At 37.8% G+C, this 20,000-nt stretch overlaps 1 long non-coding RNA gene and 1 pseudogene across 1 annotated transcript in view; both read right to left on the reverse strand.

Moving 5' to 3' along the window:
• Positions 1-137: 137 nt before the first annotated feature.
• LOC138057184 (TNF receptor-associated factor 4-like) lies at positions 138-15,826 on the reverse strand (annotated as a pseudogene).
• Positions 15,827-16,885: 1,059 nt separating this feature from the next.
• The window catches only part of LOC138057185 (uncharacterized), a 5,077-nt gene continuing 1,962 nt past the window's right edge, over positions 16,886-20,000 (reverse strand). The window contains exons 2-4 of the long non-coding RNA XR_011133612.1: positions 19,203-19,250; positions 18,448-18,521; positions 16,886-16,956 (exon numbers count right to left, since the gene is read on the reverse strand). This is a non-coding gene — a long non-coding RNA (uncharacterized lncRNA). The remainder of the gene's footprint in view (positions 16,957-18,447; positions 18,522-19,202; positions 19,251-20,000) is intronic.

Here is a 20,000-nt window from a genome sequence, read left to right on the forward strand (position 1 = left end):
CTCGTGTTTCGAGATTTTCGAAAATTTAAGGTAGCTCCAAATCGCCTCGCTATTTCTCTGATTTCACCCGATTTTAGTGGTGTCCTTGGTTCCTTTGTTTCCACTATTTGCGGCAATATCAATCAGTATCTCTCCATATTTCCAATATGCTTTTATTTTCTCACAATGAGCCTGGGCTGCCTGCAATGAGTTTAGATTCTCAAAAGCTGGTCAATTCTTAAAATTTGTCAATAATTCATAACACGAACCGAGATTATTAATACCGCTTAAGTAATTTAATATAAAATAATTATATACACTTCCAATTAGTATAATATTCAGCTTTTCAGGTACTGACGTAAAACCCCGCTTTGTATACTTTTTACTTTCCTTCAATTCCTTTCTAGTCTGCTACACAGCAGTTTTTAGTGTCGTCACGCAACGCTCCTCCCCACTAACTCCTCATTAGCGGGGAGGAGCGTCGCGTGGCTGTGTAGTAGATTATTTCCTGTCTTGTTTTTGGTCAGAACAGAGATCGACGTCAGTATCAAAAAAAAAAAATCTAACTTCTTCAAATTCACTGTGTGTGTGGCCTACCTTCCAAGAGAAAGTAAAAGGTTTTCATTCTTCAGTGTTATCGACAGACTTTTCTGTTAAGTTAGGCAGAAATCAGAAAACTCATGTCTCACATAAATTAAGCCTGGTTTACACTAGGACATAAGCATAAGCATAACGAAGTTCACACTTGTTGCATAAGCATAAAAGAAGTGACATAAGCAAGCGCAGTTAGCTCCAGAAAAAAAAAATTCACAGGAGAATGAGCCGAGCCACGTTCCAAAATGGCGGACGGCCTTGTGCTTATGTTAATGTTGCACCGCTTTACACAATTATTAAAGTGACATATAAGCATAAGCATACGCAAAAGAAATTGGAAGCGATTCCTTTTTCTTATGCTTATGTTACTCCCGGTTTAGACAGCTGATACTTATGCTTATGCTAGCCTTATGCTTATGTCACATTGTGAACCAGGCTTTAGTGATACGTATTTTAACCTGGTTTTCAAGTGACGTCATCGCCGCAATGTTGGTGGACGAAAACAAAAGATCTCTCATTACCTCCTTTTGATTGTCCACCAGCAATTGCACCTTGCACCATTGTTATCTGTGTCTCTAGAGACTGGTTGCAAACCACCAATACACAGTCACTTTCGTCTTCTCAAAGATGCGTCCTTTTATGAACGAGACATGTGACAATAGTGGCCGGGTATTCTAGAATGTGAGAGAGATTTTCTGATGTGTCCCTTAGCCTGGTATTTCTTTTGTCCTTCTATGACAACATAGAAAGAAAACAATACGCATACTAGCAAAAGCATCTTGACGCGATATGAACACAGTAGACGCGACACGAACTTAGCTGTCGTTTCGCACAACTTTCAGCGATATTGTAAAATCTCAGGAGGTCAAATCATGACTTTTAAAGTCGTTGTATTAAACAGAAACGTTCAATTCCGCGGAAACTAGACTCACATTTGCTGGTCATAATATACACGGGCAACAAAGTTCTCTTTACTTACGCTCACTATTTGGGCGCTTTAGCACGACGATGGTACTGGTAGTGCCGAAGAAAACTGACGTCACTTTGAAATTAAACATCTGCGCCTTCGTGGCAGTCCATCGTGGTCGCACTTTACAATTTTGGTAGCAACCCTGTTCAAGAAAATGTTGACGTTGTCTCCAAATGGTTACATTTAGCAATTTCAAGTAACTTGTTATTTTGCGCAAGGCGAGACATTCATGATGTGAAAAGCGTGCCGCACGTGCGCACGTGGAGAGCGATTTTTGAAAAAAAATTCTTTACCAATAAATCCTTGCTCGTGCCTTTTCAGTCTACGTTGCTGAGGCGTCCTATCACTGGGTTGAGAAACAATTTAACATTCTTTAATTGGGAATCTTGGCGTCTGGAGCAGACTTGTGTCAGAACATGTAGCATGCATGTTTGATGACGTTTGTTCAACATTTTTTGTGGGAAGAATGTTTTGATTTCGATCAAACATTTTGTCCAACATACAACAAATGTTGAAGCGTGTAAAGCGTGTAGCCACCCTTTCAACAATATTGTATTGCAAATACCAATCAGAGTCTCCAAAACACACGCCACCATAAGGTTGCCGGACTAAAGTGACGTGTTTTTAACAATGTTATATACGTATCCAACATTGTTAGAACCGTTCTTATAACAATGTTGGGACGTGTTCTTCCAACAATGTTACAACGTGTAGCCGGAGCTTTAAGTCCTTATTTAGCGATTATGAAGTTCATAGATGGTTTTCACGTGACGTCATCGACACTATGTTGGTGGACAAAAACAAAAGATCTCTCCTTAGCTTCTTTTGTTCGTCCACCAGCATTTGTACATTACACCATTGTCATCTGAGTGTCAAGAGATTGGTTAAAAACCACCTATGGGACGTTTTCAACCAACCTCTAGGAACACCAATAGCAATAGACGTACGACTTCCGATGGACAAACAAAAGAAGCTAACGAGAGATCTTCTGTTTTCGTCCACCAACATGGCGGCGATGACGTCACGTGAAAACCTCGTATTCGTTTGGTGCCTGTTTGGTACAACAGAAGTTTTAAGGCGGCGAAATACGAGATACAAAAACCCTCAACTTGTCGCGCAACATTGTTGCGTTGCAAGTTTTGGTCGATGTTTCGCGTTTTTCACCTTGCATGATCAACTTGACCCGCAACAAGGTTGAAGAAATGCAGCGCGCCGATTGGTTGATTTGCTAGTACACGAGCACATTTGTTGCGCGACAAGTTGTGAGCTTGATGAAAAACGAGCAACAAAGCCAAAATTTGTTGCTCAGAGTAGACCCGCGCTCTACTTTTCGCAACAACTTTCTTCAACCCGCAACAAATGTTTTTGTTGCGCCACAAGATGATCATGCAAGGTGAAAAACGAGAAACATCGACCCAAACTTGCAACGAAACAATGTTGACGCTCCAAGTGGAGGGTTTTTGTATCTCGTATTTAGCCGCTTTTACCAGAATCTAGTTCTACTATGTTTCAAAACTGTCCACAAATTTCTAGATTTCAAGATGCATCTACGGGGTCTACGTCTATTCTAATGAAGATGGTATTGTCTCGTATGTAATGTCTTGTTCTAAGTGTATCTAAAGACAAACTTCGGGCAACCAAACCCAAGGCTCTTTACTTTGTTGGGTCTCTTGAAGTAATCACTATCGCGATCGCATGACAGTCTCCAAATTTTATTCTGCCGCACACCAATTTCGTCATCTTGATCAATAAGAACAAAGTCAACTCGTTGCTGAAATGGCCACGGGAGAATGGCATCATATTCGCCTTTCATTATAACCACGTATAGCGAAAGATGAGTTCCTTTTCCTTGCCCGAGGCCATTCAAGAAAGCTTCTGCCCGCAACTTGTAACCAAACTGTCCAGTGTAAAATGGTGGGCTACAGAGTTTTTCTTTTTCCTTCTTGGTGCACAGTTGCAAATAGCTGGAGATTTTCCACAAAAATTTGCCATTTGTGCACACATATTCTTGCCTCTGTTCAAGTTCTCTTATTCTCAGATGGGCCAGATCCAAGTGAATCTGCATATTCTCTTGGACATGTTTGTCCATCTCGTTTCTCCTTCCTTGTTTAAAGCCGTTTAGCAAAATTAAAACGAGAGGATACGATGAATAGGAGAAAAACAACTATGAGCCCAAGTTTGAAAAATCGTTTTTACAGATCAGGGCCTCGGTTGTTCGAAAGGTATATAACACTATCCAGCGGATACGGTGGTTTTCAATTGAGTGTCGAAAGTAATTAGTGAATTACTTTGGTTTATGATTACTTCAGTCAGTGATTGGTTCAAAGCTCTCGCGCCACTTTCTCAACCAATCAGAAGTGAAACAAAAACCAATCGTGGCTTGCGCATGCACATTTTCCCGCGCTTTGTGTCGGCTACGTGTAATTACTTCGAGTTTTGATTGGTTAACTGGATTGTCTCCGACCTTCTTGATTGGCCAAAGTAATTACTTTGGTTTTGGTTTTACGACACTCAATTGAAAACTGCTCTAAACACTAGCAAAACCAATTAAGTTATCCAGTGGATAGCGCTATTCACCCTTCGAATCACTGGGGCCTGTGGCCTGTTTCTCGAAAGTCCAATAACTTTTCGGGCCCGAAAAGCCATTTGTGAAACTGGCAACCGCTTGCTTTGGAAAGCCGATCATTTTACATGTTTTCAAGGTAACAAAAAGAAAAATTACTGTGAAGTTTGACGACTTAAATCCTCTCCGTTCTTAGGATACAAAGGGAATTGTGACACCCGAAAATGGCCCGTAAAGTTTCGGGACATTCGAGAAACGGGCCCCAGGGGTCCATTTCTCGAAAGTCCCGAAACTTTTTGGGCCTTTCTCGGGTGTCACAATTCCCTCTGTATCTCAAGAACGGAGAGGATTTAAGTCGTCAAACTTCACAGTTATTTTGCTACTTGGTATCTTGAAAACATCTTAAAAGATCGGCTTTCCAAAACTACCGGGTGGCAGTTTCACACATGGCTTTCCGGGCCCGAAAAGGTTTCGGGTCTTTCGAGAAATGGGCCCCAGTTTTGCAAAGGGCGGATAACTTTACCCAGTGGTGGATAAGTCAATATCCAGAGTATAAGGTATACTGGTACTCCGCATTAAACGTGGGCCAAAATTTCTTACTCACCATTTAACTAAATGTTCTTACTGTGTGCATATTCACAATACGAGGGCAAATGCTGAATTTTTGCAGAGATTGAAACTGAAAGATAGTTATCCACCGAATTAAGTTATCAAAGGTTTTCAGAACAACTGAGGCCAGATTGCTATTTCGCGCGTAAAATTAAAGTTAAGTCGTGCACTTGTGACGTAATCAGAGACAGCATGTAAATCGGCTAAATTGACAACACTTGGTGAAACCAATTTCTCGCCTTAAATTTACACCCCATATCAGTGTAGTGACATGGTACAATTGCTAAAGGGCAATCCCCATCAACATCCACATGTGCTGACATCTACAAAATAAAAAGCCAAAGAAACTGACGCAAACCGGAAATGAAGACCAGATCAGAACCCCAGAAAAAGGGTAGAGACTATGTTCTAGTCGTATCATGGGTCTATGGCACTAGTTAACAGATAAATCAGAGAGCGTTATCAAAATCAATAATTATTGAATAGTCTCCAGGATAATGGTTTTGAACAAAAGTTTCAAACTACTTGAGCCAGGAACAGCAAGAGCACAGCGAGGGTTACAGGCAACGTAATGGTTGGTGAATCCAAAAGGACAAAACCGTAGAATTTGGTGATTACCTTATCTCTTGGAATATCTGTTCCTCCGCAATTGTTGATGCACTTAATGGGAACTCGTCTACAGTTCTCAAGATGGTTCTGGAAAAATTAATAACTTTTTGGATATTTGTTTATTATTTATTTTTTACTTTATTATATTTTTATTAAACATTACTATAATTAATGTAATTAGTTACTATCTACAATACTAAACATAAGCACAAACAAACAAACTAAGAGAAGAAAAGGAAAGAAAGAAAAAGAAACAAAGGTTAAGGATAACAAATCATTTCCCATTTTTTACATTGATTTAAAGTTTGCTCTCTGCGTAAATATGTTTAAAAAATTAATAACAGTTGCTTCAATTTTGACTAAAATGGCCATGAATATCCATTGCATGTCATAAGTTTATGAATTCAAATAATTTATATATATCCTGCATTAAGGATGAAATTAAAAAAATACATGGCAAAACCAAAACAGCAAAAATAAAAATATATACTGCATTTGGTGCAAATTTACAATTATTTGCCATTCAGCTAAATATGCTTGCAATTTGCAAATGTTGTGAAATCTAAAAAGGGCCACTGAACAAGTCCTTTCTTTTTTCTTTTAAAACATATTTTACCAATGGGCTGTGAGAAACATGCTTGTTAAAACTTTCAAATCAAAGTCCCTTTGCTAGACTGAAGATAAACAATAATGTTGCGAGTTAAGAAGCTCCACTATAGAAAAGAGAGAATTAGGTGAGTATTATCAACAAGGATAGAGAAACAACCAATCACTTTTCTTTGTTGCAATTAAGGATTGAAATGCACCAGTCATTACATTCAATCTTATTGACGTCATGGCCTATGTGAGAGATAACCAATGCAGTTTCTACTGCCCAATCACTTAAACAAATCAAAAGTGGTTCAGCATTGCCTGTAATCTTATCGACGATATTTATCATCGCAGTGGTCAAATGTTGTGGACTCACAAGGTGCAGCTGAGTGAGAAAACAAACAAAGGTTAAGGATAACAAATCATTTCCCATTTTTTACATTGATTTAAAGTTTGCTCTGTGCGTAAATATGTTTGAAAAATTAATAACAGTTGCTTCAATTTTGACTAAAATGGCCATGAATATCCATTGCATGTCATAAGTTTATGAATTCAAATAATTTATATATATCTTGCAAGACATTTCGCCACAGACTAGACGACAACGAGTATTTTCATTTTTATTTTATTATATTTTTTTTGTGATGACGAGTATAGTTGTCGATAAGAGTACAGACAACGCTGAACCACTTTCCATTTGTTTTTTATCACAATATTCAATGCCAAAAAAGTGTTTATTTCAGAGCGTGACCTAAATCATGACGCAAAGAAAGAGCAAGCATTGTCTATAACTTTCTCACAATATGATTAATTTATTTCCCAAAATGGGTGTTCCTGATTGGCGATTACATTGCGTGACAAATTGACATGAGCAACGTTGTGTAGACTCTTATCAACAACAGCAAATTACCCAATCAGATTGCGGGATTATTATTATTATTATTATTATTATTATTATTATTATCATTATAATTATAATACTTTATACATGCGAGACTGGACTTGCCAAAAATATCAATGGCCGTTTTTATACTCTAGAGACGCATAATTCGTCTGGGACGAACTTGGGCAAACATTTTTACTGCGTCTGTTAAATTCGTCTAGTATAAAGACGGCCACAAGACGCATTATGCGTCTGGACGAAGAATCTATTTTAGTGCGTCTTCGAAGACGCACTAAACTGGAAAGTTCGTCCAGACGCATTATGCGTCTAGTGCCCGTCTTTATACTAGACGAATTTAACAGACGCAGAAAAAATGTTTTCCCAAGTTCGTCCAAGACGAATTATGCGTCTCATATAGTTCGTCCCGTCTTTACACTAGACGGATAACATGAGAGACGCATAATTCGTCTGGACGGATTATGCGTCTCTAGTATAAAAACGGCCAATGTCTGTCGAGGTATGTTGTTCCTGAGTGCTACTACAATGATCATTAGGAGTCTGAACAGCATGGTAGTTTAACACTTACAGGTAGATTAAGGAGATCTCCCGTCCAATCACACTGGTTACCACTGTTGTAACACTTCACCGTTAAAGAGAGAACTGTTCTTTTTCCACGCTCTGTCTGGGTACACCTACAAAGAAAATGTTTTGCACTCAACCCTAGCTAGTGCAGGAGACAGATTCCAAGCTCAAACTGAATGGCTACTACAAAAATTAATGTTGGCCACTATTGCTGAATTTGGGAAACGTCTTGTTGTTTCAAGAGCTTCAAAGATCAAGAAATTACTTCTCTCTTTTCTTCATATATTTCAAACAATATGTTACTAAACCAGAAAAATAAAATTGAATTTGAGGCCTTCACCTCAAGCCTTCAGGCCTTCATCTCAAGCAGGTGACTGTTTCTAGTTTAAAGTACTTCTTATTCAATTATGGCCCATCATTACTATTTCAAATCTCCAGAGAGATGGGTCAAAGAAAAAATGACTAATATTAAACACACTCGCCTGTGGATACTTAATGCGTGTACACGACTTATTTAGCAGAAGATATTCAGGTTTCAGACTACTTTATAAACGTGTCTTGTATAGTTACTATACGATATTATACTATGCTACACTATACTATCCTATCCTATCCTATACTATTTTATAAGTTATACTAAACTACACGATACGATACGATGCAATGCGGTGCGATACAATACGATATGATACGATAAAATCAATCTCTCCTCGACCAAGCCTTTTGGGACCTACTGGTCAGTTATGAATGCCAGTCATGATGCACTGTAAAATCTAAAAGCTGTACTCGGAGAAACCCATGGGTGGCAATTAAAGCTTAAAAATTTGAAGAAAATTAAAGAAAATTGAAGTTTCTTTTAAAGTTTTTAAAAAGTGGAATTTAAATTTTTCACTACAACAGTACAACAATAATTATTATTATATGAAGCAGAATTTAGTTTTACATGTAAAAGGTTACTGTTCAAAGTACAATGATGGAAGACGAAACTTACAAAATTAGAGAAAAAGAACTGTGCTGCATGTGCAGCACGCATTTTATTGCCGTACTTTGCCTGACAACAATGTGAAATCACCAAATTTGAGGTTTTAACGACTACGTGAGCGTACAAATGCGAATCTTTCATTCCATATTTTTAATCTGAAACCGCTCGTATAAATTAAATTTTAGGACAATTCGCCCACATTGCACGAAGTGAACGAGATGTATAAACCGCAAAAGATAAAGTCCCTGTTACACTGTGCAATTTTCCGTGCAACTTGTCTCGCAACGCCATTTCTACAAACGTTCTCGCATTACGAGACCAGCTCCGGTTTTCCGGCCCTGAGACTCCTCAAAAACCAACATTTGACTTGATTTGAGATAATTGTTAACTTCAGTTTACAGTGTTTCCAATTGCTGCTCCAGCGCTGGAACAACCAGACACTTAAATAAAGTTCATTTCCTTTCCTTTCCTTTCCTTACGGGTGTTACACTGAGCAACGTTTCATGAGGTTAAACGAACATTTTCATTGGCTGGTGCCGCAAACCATGGTGACGCAGGTTGCAGGACAGATGTTACACTGCGCAATGCTTAAAAAACTCGTTGCAACCGTTACTTTCTGCAATCCTGGATTCTGCAACTGATCTCGCAGCCTTTTTGGCCGTTGAACGGTATGTTATACTTTCAATGATTCCTGCAACTTGTCTCATAATGGCATTGCGAGACAAGTTGCACAAAAATTTTCACAGTGTAACAGCGCCTCTAGGATTGCGCAAAGTTACATTTTGAAGGGATGTCATACAGTATGTGCTCAGGGTATTGTCAAGGAAGTACTGTAAGGAAGAAATGGTGAGTGATTCTTGAGCAATGGAGGCCAAAACATTGTTTTTTTTTTTATCAAATAACCTTGAACTGACACCAATGATGTAAGATTAAAGGTTTCAACAAATGCAGACAAGGGTTATGGAGTCTGGACAAGCCTTCCGCTTCTATGATGCTGCTGCATGATAGCAATGACAAGATTGTCGAAATGCAAATAACATTGTTTCCTATTAAAAAATCACTGTTTAATTTCTCCACCAGTAGCACACAAAAAACTCTTTCAAAAAGCAGCCTAATGCCAAAAGCAAAAAACATTGTGCTAATCAAGAGGAATAGCTCAGTCGGTTAGTACGTGGCCTTCGACCCCATCATTTGATCGACGTTTTTCGACTTTCCTCTGTTCCATGTACATGTAGCTGTAGCTTTGAATACCGTAAAACGGAGCATTCACAGAGGAAGAGGAGGTAAAACGTGCGCACCGAGGGCCACAATTTTGACTGTCACATGTCACCCTGAGGCTCGTAAAAATAACTTAAGGTCATTTACCTTAAGTTAGTTTTTAATAAGATATTTTGCATGACAACACTCAAAAGAGCAAAATTTTGTAACAATGACGAAAAGTAATAGACAATTTTTTCCATTGTATGAACATACCAGTTTTCATCTTTCTGACTCTGGAAAGCACGGGTGAAAGATGTTTCACTTGTTAAGACAAAAGACTTGCAAAAAAGAAATAATTATAGCTAGAACAAATTACTGGTACTCCACTATACAATCTTACTTTTCTTCCCTTAAAATTCTGACATCTAGACTAGTACAGGTAAAGTTTCAAGGTGGTAATTAATCATTCTAAAGTTGATTTCCAAGTGCTATTATTTTTATCTTTTCATGTTTTTTTCTTTTTCAATAAATGTGGATAACTATCAACAAGGATCAGCCTGTCGAGAACACCACCACTACACTTCAATTACATAACTTGTACACAATTTCTGAAGCTGCCAACTTGAATTAATCCCTACAGAAGTATACCCTCCAGTCTCATTTTTTAAGTGCTGGTCAGTGTTTTGTTTTATTTGGTGGCTCCAAATGGAGCCATTTGTTTTCAAACTAAGGTTACCGACATGTTACCGACAGATCACCAACTGTCGGCCGACTGTCGACCGACTGGTAGTCTGTGTTTGTGGCAAAATCTGTCGGCCGACTGTTGGCCGTCTGTTGGCCAACAGTCAGATGACAGATGGCCGACAGTCCGCCAACAGACAGCCAACAGTCGGCCGACAGATGGTCGACAGTCAACCGACAGTCGACCGACAGGTTTTTTGGGGAGCTCTTCTTCACAATTACCGAGGATACAACCACTTTGAATATGTGGCCAATTATTGTGAAACTTGTCTACAAGATTAGGTCAGGAATAAAACTTTACATGTATAGCTCAATTACGACTATGAAATTGAACTAAACCAAATGAATAATTATTGTACACAAAAGATTTCGCATCAGGATCAATTAAAAACAGTACTTTCTTTCAGCTTAGACTGGCTCACTGTCCTTCTTTCACGACAACTAGGCAAGAATTAATTTTAACCCTAGCTGATTTAAACTCCCAACTTTATAAAAGCCCATGGAACAAAAAGCTTAAGTACAAGAAATCTCAACATTGGTTCTTGGTGAATTTCCAGGTAGAGTTTTACATCTGAATAAAATGATGGGATTTTCTCCATCTACACTGGAATTACATTGGGCTTACAAAAAGTGGTTTGCACAATGATCACATTAATCTTACCTCATCTCCTTTGTGCAACAACACATTATGTTTTACAGTTAATTACTGGGTTGCCTATGGCAAACCAGTCGAGGTCTGCGTTTAGTTTGTTTGTTTTCTTTTTTTTAGTTTTTTTTTTCCGTGTTGGTAAAAGTCTTGCCTGTCACTCCCCTGGTAAGTGGTGTCTTTGTGCATAGAGCCTTCTGCGTGTATTTTCTTAGGATCGAGAGGGTAGTGGAACTGCATAGATTTCTCTGGTGGACACAGTAGAATCATTAACTTAGCCTGTAATGGCGTCGAAAGTCATGTAACGCGAATGGCGTTTTAGTGGATCCTTAAACAAAATATACCCTTATGGAGCTCAATAATGGAAAGTCAGTCGGATAAACTGGGCAGGAATCTCAAAGTGACGAGTACTGGACTTCGACAACAATCTATCGCCCGTCGAGACGAAAAGGGATTCTGTGGTATTTTCTGCCTTTGTGAATTATAATATCATGTTGTGTATTGAATTTTCGAGCTTAAGGTTGGAATGTGATATGGGAGAAGTTTTTAAGTATTGCTCTGTAAGCAGGAAGGGTTCACAGGCCTGTTGGAAGCGTGCTTGAGTTTCAACAAAATGAGCCCCAAAATCAGTGAAAACTTGTGACGCAGATGAATAATAAAGTAGCTGCTATTTCCAAAATGATGGAATTACCTGGTGATAAATAACGTCGTACGCGTCTTGGAGAGTAAATTTTGACTTTGCATAAACAAGAGTTGGGTGATTGGGATCTTTGTTTTGACTTCACTCATTTCATTGTCAATTGAACTTTATAACACTTGACAGAAAAAGAAACTAACAAAAACCCGGTATCTTGCCATCATTTGACACAGATGCTTCACTGTTTGGCAAGTAAACATGCCGCAGTAACTTAATCACGGGGCCCACTGAATTCCGGCCATGTCACTTTCGATTTTGCAATTTACTTGAACGTAGCAAAAATCTCCCAAAATGTTTGTCGCTGATCGTAACTTTTTATTTCTATATTCACGGTTCAAGATTAATTTTGTTTTCATGTCGTAAATATTTCATTCTCGATCGACCGTCCTGGAAACTTCCTTCTGCTCTTTCTGAAAACTGTGTATCAATAGTTATTTGCTCTTTCATCAATATTTGTTTTGCATAAAGCAAGCTAACAAAATCTGTACCTTCTGAGTTCGCATTTGTTAGCGTTAATAGTATTTTCGGTCAGATGTTTCTGTTTTTTATGAGGGGTTTATTGTTTTGGTCTCCCATCCTAACACTAACCCCACGAAACAGGGCTTGACTTCAGTGAAGTTTAGTATTACAAATCTGTCAGATACTCAGAGGGCACACTTGTGGTGCAAAGAGGTTGTGAGGGAACTTGAAAAATTATCAACATGTCAGCCCAGAAGCCAATGTTTCTCGCTTCTCTTTTATTTGTTATTCTTCAGAGACTGGAATGCTGTATTTCAATACCACACAATTCAGTACCTTCTGATTTTCTGTAGCACGTACCACAGGCAACCCAGTGTATGCTTCACAGAAGCATCTCGTTTACTTATGAAAGGATATTGAACAACTACACATGTACTGACTGGCCGCACGTGCTTCCACATAATCAGCATTAGCTACAGCCCAAACTACCCTGAGAATACACAAAATTAATAAAGTACATGTTTTTAAAGAATATTAATGTACAAACAGGTCGTACTGAGTAAATCCAGGAATTCAAAATAACCCATTGGGCAAACATACTTTTTTTGTGCTGTGAACTCATAGTTTATCCAATATAAACAAGATGGATTGTACATTAAAGTTCCCCTAACTAAAAGTCCAATTTCAGCAACATAAAACACGCATGCTATGTTAATCAGTCAATATTTTGCTTCTAAAAGGAAGCATGAGATTTTTTAATTTGACAAAGGTTGCACCTATTTGTTTGAAAAATAAAGCCATGGGCAACAAAGTAGTGGAGTCAGTAGCACACATGCTAAATATGGCTGCAGAGAGCTCGCATAAACTAAAATAATTTAATACCTTGAGAGCCATAATGCAGCACTGAGGATCCCTTTTTTTGAGCGCCTAAAAGACCAGCAATTTATAGACTGAGACTATCCCATCTTGGTACTCCCCCACACAACTAAAGCCACTCTACAAAAACAATCAGGCAGTGGCATATTGGGATGTACCAGTGTACGCCTACCACACAAGAAGTGCGCGCCAACAGAGGGGACTTTTATAAGGATCATTGACTAGCAGAACAAGACAATCACTATGCTGGAGATGAACTGTCCCTGGCCCGAAAATCAGCAAATGCCCCCTTAGGCTGGGAACTAAAGAAGCAATACCCAAGCTATCAGATTGATTAAGTTAACATCATAGTGGATGTCCTGAGCAGGTATTCAAAGGGACTCAGAAGTGCAATGAAGAAGCTACTGGAAGGATGCAGTAGGGAGGTGCTGAGCTGAATGCAGAAATCCATTTTGTGTGGTAGTTTGCAAGATCCTTCAAGGTCTTATGCTAGAGAGTCACAAACAACAACACACAGATACAGACCATAGGACTATACAAGATTCTATAGAAGATCTGCAAAGAAGCAGACTAACAACAATTTTTATAAAAGTGACGTCACATGTCTTGTAAATTTAATTTCAAATGTGTCGTCACTTTTTAAAAATTCTATATAAGCTATTTGAAGGACAACATTTTCTTTAGTTTTATTTAGTTTTATGGTAATTCCGCAGACATGGCTAGGTATGGCTGCATGCACTGCCTAGCTTGTGGTTTAAATTCAGATCTGGCATCCAGATGTAGCATACTGCCCATATAATGTAATACAGTTTTTTCCTTCAAATCTAAAGCTGTTGACATAATTGCTGCGCACAACTGCTCTTCTCTCTGAAGAGAGAGGACAAATCATAGCAACTTAAAGCAGATTGAAATCTCAGTCTTTGGTGAGATTGGAACAATGGACGGAGTAACCATGCAGACTAAAACCCCTTGAGTAGAGGACCAAAAGAACCCACATGAAGCCATGTCAGCGAATAGAATCCACCAAACAATAGTCAAAGGAAAGTGCTGGAACCACTAATCCAACACTTCTCCCATTAATTTTATATTTTACACCTCTTTTACCTTAAGTGGGCTGCGGTCATCTCATCGTACGGTTGTTCAAACCACTTCTCACATTCTACCTGGGCATCTGGTAACTGCAAGGTGAGTATAAGTACAGTACATCACCATCACAGCTTACAATTTACATTTAGATAGCAAATTACCCTGTATTTGATTGAAATTTTGATTCAGATACAAGACATGGAAGCAATTGAATTTGAATTATGGTGAAACAAATTCTCACCTTTTCAGAGCTGCCTAAGAGTTCTGAACTATCAACTTTAATAATATTATTATATCTAAACCTTGATATAAGAAAGGGAACGGTATAAATTACCCATATTTACTTCATATATTTAGTTAAGTAGTTTTTTTTTTACAAAATTGCTTGCATATATGTGAGAAACTACATTATCACACAAGAAACGAATGCAGTACATGTCCAAGCAGCCATGCAAACAAACAATAAAAATTATCCATTTTCCAATTACTATTACTACCATAACTAAAACAACCCAAACTTTCACAAAAATGCTAACCTTAGGCTTAAACATTATTTTTTAATGTTAGCATTGGTAAAGATTTGGGTTCTTTCAGCAATGGTGAAACAATGACCTGCAACCTGCAGTTTATACCTTCCATTGTTTTGTACCATTTGGAGCCCATATAATAAAAGATTAAAAGTAGTGTGTGACCTTGTCTACTTCAGCGCTCACAGTTTGGAGAATTAAACGTCAATACTTCTGGTTATGGTCTTTTGGTTACATAAAACACATTGTGAACTTAGCTCACCCGGAGCCTTGAGCTTGCTACATGAGGATGGTGAAAGGAAAACAGTTCCTGCAACATTTACAAAATCATTATTACAGTATTTAGGATAGCATACTGATTTGAATTAACATTGAGCACACAGATGTTTGTTTGATCGATGTTCAGCAAAGGCTTCGACGAAAATATTCACGATTTTTACTGACAATATCATTCACATCAATAATTTAAATTCTCCTTAACACCCTTGGTGATAAAAAAACAAGTAGCATTCAAAGCCAATGAGGTTTAGACTATTCAATGGTCATTTTCATGTTCAAGATCAACTGTGATTAAAGAAAAAACTCACTTCCTTTTTTTCTTCAGATTTTCAAAGTGTCTTTGCTTAACACCTGACTGGCAAAAAATTTCAGCTTTGATTTCAAGGTCCGCCATTACCCACGTTCAAAACTGACCGATTGGACCTCAGACGGTTGGATCCAGGGAAAAGTGACGTCAGAGGCTCACTAACTTTCAGCGTGTGAACGCAGCTTATTATATATGCAAAGCTTGAGTTTAAAAGTCTGAAAGCCCAAAACCCCTGTGCTGCATATTAATTCTGCGGCGTACACACGTAAATGTATTCTTAAACTACTTAGCCTTTGACGTCATTTTCTCCTTGATCCAGCTCTCTCAAGAACATAATGTTAGTAATGGCAGACCATTAAATAGGAAAATTACAGTTAAAATAAAGAGGTGTCTTTTTGAAATCAAGGCTTAAAACGTGGGTCACTTAGTGTTTTGTTAACATAGTTTTGAAATCCAAAGAAAAATATGAATTGATTTTTTGGTCACAGGGGCACTTTAAGTTAGTTTTTAATAAGATATTTTGCATGACAACACTCAAAAGAGCAAAATTTTGTAACAATGACGAAAAGTAATAGACAATTTTTTCCATTGTATGAACATACCAGTTTTCATCTTTCTGACTCTGGAAAGCACGGGTGAAAGATGTTTCACTTGTTAAGACAAAAGACTTGCAAAAAAGAAATAATTATAGCTAGAACAAATTACTGGTACTCCACTATACAATCTTACTTTTCTGCCCTTAAAATTCTGACATCTAGACTAGTACAGGTAAAGTGTCAAGGTGGTAATTAATCATTCTAAAGTTGGTTTCCAAGTGCTATTATTTTTATCTTTTCATGTTTTTTTCTTTTTCAATAAATGTGGATAACTATCAACAAGGATCAGCCTGTCGAGAACACCACCACTACACTTCAATTACATAATTTGTACACAATTTCTGAAGCTGCCAACTTGAATTAATCCCTACAGAAGTATACCCTCCAGTCTAATTCTTTAAATCTGCTCAAAAGTAAGTGCTGGTCAGTGCTTTGTTTTATTTGGTGGCTCCAAATACAGCCATTTGCTTTCAAACTAAGGTTACCGACATGTTACCGACAGATCACCAACTGTCAGCCGACAGTCGGCCAACAGACGGTCAACAGACGGCCGACAGTTGACCGACAGGTTTTTTGGGGAGCTCTTCTTCACAATTACCGAGGATACAATCACTTTGAATATGTGAACAATTATTATGAAACTTGTCTACAAGATTAGGTCAGGAATAAAACTTAACTACATGTATAGCTCAGTTACGACTATGAAATTGAACTAAACCAAATGAATAATAATTCTACACAAACGTTTTTGCATCAGGATCAATTAAAAACAGTCTCTCTTTCAGCTTAGACTGGCTCACTGTCCTTCTTTCATGACAACTAGGCAAGAATTAATTAATTTTAACACTAGCTGATTTAACCTCCCAACTTTATAAGAGCCCATGGAACAAAAAGCTTAAGTACAAGAAATCTCAACATTGGTTCTTAGTGAATTTCCAGGTAGAGTTTTGCATCTGAATGAAATGATGGGATTTTCTCCATATTTTGGTTTCTACACTGGAATTACATTGGGCTTATAAAAAGTGGTTCGCACAATGATCACATTAATCTTACCTCATCTCCTTTGTGCAACAACACATTATGTTTTACAGTTAATTTATTTATGAAAGGATATTGAACAACTACTGACTGGGCTGCACATGCTTCCACATAATCAGCATTAGCTACAGCCCAAACTGCCCTGTGAATACATATAATTAATAAAGTACATGTTTTTAAAGAATATTAATGTACAAACAGGTCGTACTGAGTAAATCCAGGAATTCAAAATAACCCATTGGGCAAACATACTTTTTTTGTGCTGTGAACCCATAGTTTATCCAATATAAACAAGATGGATTGTACATTAAAGTGCCCCTAACTAGCTAAAACTCCAATTTCAGCAATATAAAACATGCACGCTACGTTAATCAGTCAATATTTTGCTTCCAAAAGGCAGCATGAGATTTTTTAAATTGACAAGGTTACACCTATTTGTTTGAAAAATAAAGCCATGGGCAACAAAGTAGTGGAGTCAGTAGCACACATGCTAAATATGGCTGCAGTGAGCTTGCATAAACTAAACTTAATACCTTGAGAGCCACAATGCAGCACTAAGGATCCCTTTTTTGAGCGCCTAAAAGACCGGCAATTTATAGACTACCCATCTTGGTACTCCCCCACACAACCAAAGCCACTCTACGAAAACAATCAGGCAGTGGCATGTTGGGATGTACCAGTGTACGCCTACCACACAAGAAGTGCACACCAACAGAGGAGCCCTTAGGATCATTGACTAGCAGAACAAGACAATAACTATGCTGGAGATGAACTGTCCCTGGGCCGAAAATCAGCAAACGCCCCCTTATGCTGGGAACTCAAGAAGCAATAACAAAGCTATCAGATTGACCAAGTTAACATCATAATGGATGTCCTGAGCAGGTATTCAAAGGGACTCAGAAGTGCAACGAAGAAGCTACTGGAAGGATGCATGCAGTAGGGAGGTGCTGAGCTGAATGCAGAAATCCATTTTGTGTGGTAGTTTGCAAGATCCTTCTAGGTCTTATGCTAGAGAGTCACAAACAACAACACACAGATACAGACTATAGGACTATACAAGATTCTATAGAAGATCTGGAAAGAAGCAGACTAACAACAATTTTTATAAAAGTGACGACACATGTCTTGTGAATTTAATTTCAAATGTGTCGTCACTTTTTAAAAATTCTATAATAAGCTATTTGAAGGACAACATTTTCTTTAGTTTTATTTAGTTTTATGGTAATTCCGCAGACATGGCTAGGTATGGCTGCACTGCCTAGCTTGTGGTTTAAATTCAGATCTGGCATCCAGATGTAGCATACTGCCCATATAATGTAAATTATACAGTTTTTTCCTTCAAATCTAAAGCTGTTGACATAATTTCTGGCCACAACTGCTCTTCTCTCCAGATGAAGAGAGAGGACAAATCATAGCAACTTAAAGCAGATTGAAATCTCAGTCTTTGGTGAGATTGGAACAATGGACGGAGTAACCAACTGCAGACTAAAACCTCTTGAGAAGAGGACCATAAGAACCCACACAAAGCCACGTCACTGAATAGAATCCACCAAACAATAGTCAAAGGAAAGTGCTGGAACCACTAATCCAACACTTCTCCCATTAATTTTATATAATTTTACACCTCTTTTACCTTAAGTGGGCTGCGGTCATCTCATCGTACGATTGTTCGAACCACTTCTCACATTCTACCTGGGCATCTGGTAACTGCAAGGTGAGTATAAGTACAGTACATCACCATCACAGCTTACAATTTACATTTAGGGAGCAAAATTAATTACCCTGTATTTGATTGAAATTTTCATTCAGATACAAGACATGGAAGCAATTGAATTTGAATTATTGTGAAACAAATTCTCACCTATAATTTCAGAGCTGTCTAAGAGTTCTGAACTATCAACTTTAATAATATTATTATATCTAAACCTTGATATAAGAAAGGTAACAGTATAAATTACCCATATTTACTACATATATTTAGTTAGGTAGTTTTTTTTTACAACAAATTGCTCGCATATGTGAGAAACTACATTATCACACAAGAAACGAATACAGTATATATCCAAGCAGCCATGCAAACAATTACTATTACTACCATAACTAAAATAACCCAAACTTTCACAAAAATGCTAACCTTAGGCTTAAACATTATTTTTTAATGTTAGCATTGGTAAAGATTTGGGTTCTTTCAGCAATGGTGAAACAATGACCTGCAACCTGCAGTTTATACCTTCCATTGTTTTGTACCATTTGGAGCCCATATAATAAAAGACTAAAAGTAGTGTGTGACCTTGTCTACTTCAGCACTAAACAGTTTGGAGAATTAAATGTCAATACTTCTGGTTATGGCCTTTTGGTTACATAAAACACATTGTGAACTTAGCTCACCCGGAGCCTTGAGCTTGCTACATGAGGATGGTGAAAGGAAAACAGTTCCTGCAACATTTACAAAATCATTATTACAGTATTTAGGATAGCATACTGATTTGAATTAACATTGAGCACACAGATGTTTGTTTGATCAATGTTCTGCAAAGGCTTTGATGAAAATATTCACGATTTTTACTGACAAAATCATTCACATCAATAAATTCTCCTTAACACCCTTGGTGATAAAAAAACAAGTAGCATTCAAAGCCAATGAGGTTTAGACTATTCAATGGTCATTTTCATGTTCAAGAACAAGGTAAGACATACACATGCCCCTGTGATTAAAAAAAAACTCACTTCCTTTTTTTCTTCAGATTTTCAAAGGGTCTTTGCTTAACACCTGACTGGCAAAGAATTTCAACTTTGATTTCATGGTCCGCCATTACCCACGTTCAAAACTGACCGATTGGACCTCAGAAGGTTGGATCCAGGGAAAAATGACTTCAAGGGCTCACTAGCTTAAAATTTCAGCGTGTGAATGCGGCTTGTTATATATGCAAAACGCAAGTTTAAAAGTCTGGAAGCCCAAAACTCCTGTGCTGGGTATTAATTCTGTGGCGTACACAAGCATTGCATTCTTAAACTATAGTGAGCTTTTCACATCATTTCTCCTCAATCCAGCTCTCCGAAGATCTTAAAGTTAGTAATGACGCACCATTAACATAAAAGGAAAATTCAAGTTAAGATAAACAAGTGTCTTTCTGAAATCAAGGATTAAAACTTTGGTTGCTTAGTGTTTAGTTAACATAGGGTAGT

This window comes from Montipora capricornis, chromosome 7 (genome assembly GCF_036669925.1).
Source record: "Montipora capricornis isolate CH-2021 chromosome 7, ASM3666992v2, whole genome shotgun sequence".
NCBI classification, from domain to species: Eukaryota; Metazoa; Cnidaria; class Anthozoa; order Scleractinia; family Acroporidae; genus Montipora; species Montipora capricornis.